The sequence below is a fragment of the Austrofundulus limnaeus genome, unplaced genomic scaffold (genome assembly GCF_001266775.1).
Source record: "Austrofundulus limnaeus strain Quisiro unplaced genomic scaffold, Austrofundulus_limnaeus-1.0 Scaffold2063, whole genome shotgun sequence".
Lineage (NCBI taxonomy): Eukaryota > Metazoa > Chordata > Actinopteri > Cyprinodontiformes > Rivulidae > Austrofundulus > Austrofundulus limnaeus.
In genome coordinates this window covers 1-6,308 of record NW_013954465.1, presented here as the reverse complement: position 1 = coordinate 6,308, position 6,308 = coordinate 1, and the positions used below count along the sequence as shown (strand labels likewise).

General features: G+C 41.9%; 1 pseudogene; it reads left to right on the top strand.

The window, feature by feature from the left end:
• Positions 1–1,765: 1,765 nt before the first annotated feature.
• Positions 1,766–2,934, top strand: LOC106536978 (intermediate filament family orphan 2 pseudogene; annotated as a pseudogene).
• The last annotated feature ends 3,374 nt before the right edge of the window (positions 2,935–6,308 follow it).

Sequence of the window (6,308 nt, the reverse complement as noted above, 5' to 3'; positions counted from 1 at the left end):
GTAAAAAAAAAAAAAAAAAAATCACAATTATGAATAAAACTTCGCCGACTCCAGCGTGTTTATTGGGACTTTTTATTTATGTGAATGCTGTGTTTTCGAAAAGTTGTATTCATCTATCTCTAGTTTTTTTTTTTATTAAGGCGGATGATGTGGTACACTAAGCTACTTTTTGTACCTTTTGAGATTCCGTAGCATGTGTTTCATTACAGAGGAGCATTTGAGAAGGGTCTAGCTGTAGTATTATTGAGAGAGCTTTTGCTAGACTTTTTTTCTAACTACGAAAATGACTATATTTTATTGTTTTCTGAGGAGAACAATTAAAATGTTGAGGAAGAAGCAGATTGAAGCATCAACACTGTGACATTGCTACGTGACATAAGTGGTGTGATGTTATCAGGCAGTTGCCATGAAAGTCAGTCAAACCAGTGAGTGAAGGTAACTAGACACAGGATTTATTTATAGACATCAGTACCAGCACTTGACATGGTTTGTGTGTGTGTGGTTAGGTACAGATGTTCTGTTCAAACCAGTGGGACCCAACACATTGTGAAGGTTATGATTGACCAGGCTAGGCTATCCAGGCACAATTTACCTATTTATTTTTTTTCTTTGACATTAAACCATTGCAATATAAACATAATCTTTCAGCACCAGTATAAGTTCATTTCCACCAGTCCTTACACAGCATGTTATTTGTTGGTTATTAAATGTAGCCTAAATATTTGGATAAATAAAAAGTTGATCTTATTTTCATGCGTTTACATTGTAAAACAAAGTAACCTGATAGAAAATATGGGGGTTATATAAAAAAAAGAATGATCTCATAATAATCTGTGCTAAAGCAACAAAATGCCTGATGTGATTTCCATCCATTGGCTTTTATTTCAGCAGCAAGTCATTTTGAATACCTCAATACATCTCATTGGAACTTAATACACTTAGATTCAGTCAAAAATATAATCACAAGTATAGTCCTATTTAGAAACCAGTGGTTCCCAAACTTTTTATCTTCTGACCCACAAAATATCCATGGCAAAAACTTGTGACCCCAAATATTTCTGATCTGAGTACATGGACTTCGTTAATAACCCTAAAAACGCAGGCTTTTTGACAATCTAAACAGCTTATACACAAATATAAATACTTTTTTTTACTTATTTTGTGTTTTTGTAATAAATATAGGGAAAATATTACATCAGCAATTATTTTATTACCCTTTAAATTGATTTCTGGAGATTATCTAAGGTGCTTCATGACCCATAATTGGGTCCCAAGCCCAACTTTGGGAACCAAAGTGCAGTGGTTCCCAAACTTTTCAGCTTTTGACCCACAAAATAACAGTAGCAGAGACCTGTGCTCCCAAACTATTTTTGAATGATAAACATTTGTATCAGGTCAACAAAACATGGGCATAGTAACAATATTTTTATGCTACATTTATCCATTTTAAATATACCAACCTCATTCCTTTGTAACAACTAAGGCAAAAATGTAATTAATTTAGAAAATATTATCAGGACCCCACCTTGATGTTTCGAGACCCCACTTTGGGTCCTGACCCCAACTTTGGGAAACACTGATCTAAACAGCCCTTGATGATAACTATGATATGATAGTTATCTTATTGAACGTTTGCAGCTGTTTCAGACTTTCCTGGTCTTTTTTTATAAATCTAATTCAGAGATATACTAGCTACAGATGTAAAAAGTACTTTTTTGTGAATTATTTTGTCTTTTATTTTGCATTTGTATAAAAGAAATACAGGAAAGCTGAAAATAAACAAAAAAAGTATTAATAGTGTTTCTTTTCTGTGACGTGTTTTTAAAGAAAAACAAATCATAATTATTAACTTCAATAGGCTTCGAGCCAAATTAAAAGGCTTTGGCTCTGGTGATGCCTCTGAGGGGGGAGGCCTGGGGAGGGATGATGTGGGAGGGAATAGTGCCGAGTTTAGCACTTTGCAACCTGATCCGCGGAGAGGCCGGGCTCTGCGGTGCTGCTGCATCCTGCCTCCCCGCACCACATGGAGACCGGATAGAGCCTTCACAGATCAGGGAGGTGGGTGACAAAGACACAAGAAGGTGGACCATCCTGCTCATTTGAACCCCCCCTGCGCAGCATCAGCAGCTCCAGACCTGATCGGAGACATGAGGGTGACGGGAAGCGCAGCAGCCGGGCTTTGCTCCTGTTATTGCGGTCTGCGTCAAACCTCCTCCAGATGAAGCCCTCTGTGACGGGTCTTTTTCGGGTTGTTTTTCTTGGCAGGGGGCCCGTGTTAGTGAACATCCAGCAGTGACAGTGATGGTCCGCGCAGGGGCTCACGGCATCCGCATTGTGAGGAGAAACGTTTGAAGGAATATGCGGAGATAAAAAAAACAAAACAAAAAAAAGAGGTCAAGTTGTTGCCTTCAGAGCAGCCAGAGCCGGATTTGTTGTTTTGTTGTTGTTTACCAACATGAGTTCGCTGTTTTTCTCCGACTCCCTGGCCGGGCCGGTCTGCAGCGGCGTCCCCGCCGGGTCGGGCGCGGTGACCAGCGCCCTGCGCAACGACCTGGGCTCCAACATCCACGTGCTGAAAACCCTCAACCTGCGCTTCCGCTGCTTCCTCGCCAAGGTGCACGAGCTGGAGCGGAGGAACAAGCTGCTGGAGAGCCAGCTGCAGCAAGCCCTGCAGCGGCCGCAGTGCCGACACCCGTTCGGCCGGGAGGTGGCCGTGCAGACGGACGGACCCGAGTCCAGGCTGCCGGGCACCATCTGGAGCTTCACGCATGTCCGGAGGCAAGGGGAGCGCTTGGAGACCCTGCACGGGCCCGGGGTGACGTGGACGCACCCGGACGGAGTCGGGGTCCAGATWGACACCATCACCCCAGAAGTGAGGGCTCTGTACAACGTGCTGGCTAAGGTCAAGAGAGAGAGGGACGAGTACAAGAGAAAGTAAGTAAAGATCTGYTTAATTTCATCATTAAAGMTGGTTTCTAACAGGCATCAATTTCAGGGGAACATTTATAGGCAATTAAACCATCTGTCATTGGGACCCTGTTTTAAACCATCATATAGCCTGAGAGACTAAAAGGATATATTGTATGCATTTGCCTTTTTATTTGTGTTAAACTTGTTGGATGATGTGAGCATGTGTCAAGCTGTTGAGCCTATACAGTGAAAAATATAGACATAAGTATTCTGCTATTTTTATTTTTTGGACAAGCTCTATTGGAAACATGGCCTAATGCTAATCTGACCRCTGTTTAGTTCACTTTAAAGTGCCTGTGACATCAAATTTTTGTAATAAATGTGAATGCATTTTTGGAAAGAGAACATTTACAAAATATTACAAAACAAATTCCACACCGTTAAGATGAACAGTTGTTGAGATATTTGCATGTGACGAAACAGGAAGTGATGTCAAAGGGGGAAGTCTGCATGTAAACAGAGTGATGCTACAATAATTAGAGACAAATCTGATGTTGCTTTAGATTACTTTGAGTCACTATCGGAGTTGAAGTAAATAAGATTGTTTCAATAAACAAACACTAGAGTTTCTTTTCTTAAAGAGTTCCTCTTTGATGTCACTTCCTGTTTCACTGCTGAGCCAAATTCAAGAGAAAATATGCYARTKATGAGACAAAATGTGTAAAATCATGTGTATTATGCTAATTTTCTTAAGTATAAATGTTTTCTTTGACTGTTTGTATTTGAAGGATAAGCATGCCACAGGCCCTTTAAGACAGCTGTAAAGTTTTGCACACAGCTGTACGATAACAGTGCTGGTTTGCATTTTGTCAGATATGCAAAACTCAGTATAATATCCAAATATTATTGGAATTAAAAGTTTTTGTTGTCCTTAAACACTCACCAGGGKTTGTTTCAGCACCCTCTGTGCCTCTACTTCCAACAGCCTTGAATTCAGCCCCGAATGACTGGCTTTCTAAATGCAGCCCTGATTCAGCCACCCACATGGCTCCAGTCTGTTTTAAGTCAGTCTGGGCTGCTGACCTCTTGGCATCCACTGACTGTCACCACATCTGCCAGTGTCACAAATGAATTATCCGTGCAAAAGTGGCTCAGATTAAAACCCTAYGCGTCTACTGTCTGAAAACAAGTTTAAAATGCCACCCTAGGTTTTATTCCTCGTTACAGCTGCCACTTAACGGAGGCTGTGATGGTCAGTACCACARTCTTGTTATTCTGAGGCTGSAATTACTATGTTGYRTCTGGAAGAGCATCGGATGCAAAACAAYGGTTTAAAAACATTTTTAAATCCCRTTTTCTWATATGAAAAGGTGCTGCTTTTATCTAGCCTTTTTCTGGCAGATCACATCAGGTAAAGCTCAATGGATCAAATRAGGATGAAAACAACTTTAATGTAGTTTTGTCTACATTTTCCTTCTTGTTTTGGTTAGTGCTCACATAAAATAGCCTTAAAGAGGCAACAGACATCTGTTATAATTCAGTTGTTTCCTATAAACTGGTGTTTGTTCTCTCACGCCTCTGAGGAAATTCCTTTGCATGGGTCAGTTCCTACTGACCACTTCCCCCCGTGAATCATATGAATTGTGTTTCCTTAAAGACTCACACTGCAGCATYCCAGACCGGCCCGTCTATGTCACTGCTGGCCTGGTTTGGCTGATCTCAGTGGGAGACGATCCAAGAAACGCCGGCTTCTGTTCGCCGGTCATGACTCAAGCGGAGAGGCATTCGAACAGGCCTCCGTCTGCACAGTTAGGTCTGATGACGACCACTGACTCAGTCACGCAGTGTGTGTGTGTGTGTGTGTGCGCGCGCTTTCCCACTCCTCCAGGAATNCAGTGTGTGTGTGTGTGTGTGTGTGCGCGCGCGCTTTCCCACTCCTCCAGGAATTTGAATAATGTTCAGTTCAGTCCTCCCTTTTATAACCCCAGCACATCCTTTTTTGTGCTTGTCGGCTGGAAAGGATGACTGGCAGTTACTGAAAGAGAAGTGTAATCCAAAATCTGAAGCCATGGCACTTCGTTTTAATTCGTTTTACCCACTTTATTAAAAGGTTTGAACTCAAAACAATCCCTAAAGGGTTGTTTTTAAATGTTTTCCCCCCACACATATTAGTCATATTTCTTTATTCATTTTGAAAAAAACAGGATATTTATATTTTTCTTATCTAGAAAAGCTAGGAACAAGAGACACCTCCTGTTATTGGTCAGTAATCATGGTAATCCACCTCTTCCTCCCCCTCCCTGCTCTAATTGCATCAGAGTTTACTGCCCGGTGGTTTTCGTTCCCTCTCCCAGCCTAAATCCTCTTTACTCCAGTCACATTTCAGCATTCAGTCCCCGACTCTCACCCTGCTGTGCCTTTTCTCTTTGTGTTCAGCCATTCCTTCACTCCACCCTTCTCCACGCACCCCACCTCCCACCACCACCTTTCATACAGACAGCTTTGTAGGCATCCTTGCTTCCCAAACACTTCACYCCCCTCAGCGCTTCCACACAGTCCTGCTGATTTATTGAAGTATTATGAGCGTGCGCGCACAAACACACTGTATACGGGTATGATGTACCCTCAGATATTTATTTTTCAATCATTTTACTGTAYGCCTCAGTCTGACTATGGCACCGCTTTTCTAAACCTGAAGAAATGCAGAGTAATTTGCAACACAAATGCTTAGGAAGCTGAATTCTTAAGTTAGCAGAGAGGCTTGCTTTATTAAAAATTGCTGCCAGGGGACAGTACTGATAAGAGATGAAAAATGCAAKATTTGCAGATATCTAAGCTGGTAAAAAAAAAAAGTTCAGTCACTTCTTGTGTCGGATTTTAACTTAAAATGTAGCTAAGTGTTGTTAAACTGATGCAATCTGTGTGCTCTGACAAACTCATGTCATGTTGTTCTGSAAATTCAAGTTAATTTGYATCAACGTTTAATGTGTGTCAACARTGMTGAGYGTTTATGATTGAGGCTTTTATAAACCTTTATAGTCTGAAAGACAAAAAGCTTTTTTTGAAATAGCTGTAAAAACATTTACGAGACGAGATGAACCCTGCCTCTCACAGACTGGTACCCCATCAACCCACAACAGGACAGAGGGTGGATGGAAGGATTGATAATTGGGTGGTTGGATTGAGCTGACCGGTGTCAGAGTCTGGTCCGCATTGCCGGCAGTAAGTCGGGCTCGTTTCCGGTGAGAGTTGGACTTCGCCGAGGCTGCCCTTTGTCACCGATTCTGTTCATTACTTTCATGGACAGAATTTCTAGGCGCAGCCAAGGTGTTGAGGGGATCCATTTTGGTGGCCTTAGGGTCGCATCTCTGCTTTTTGCGGATGATGAGGTCCTGATG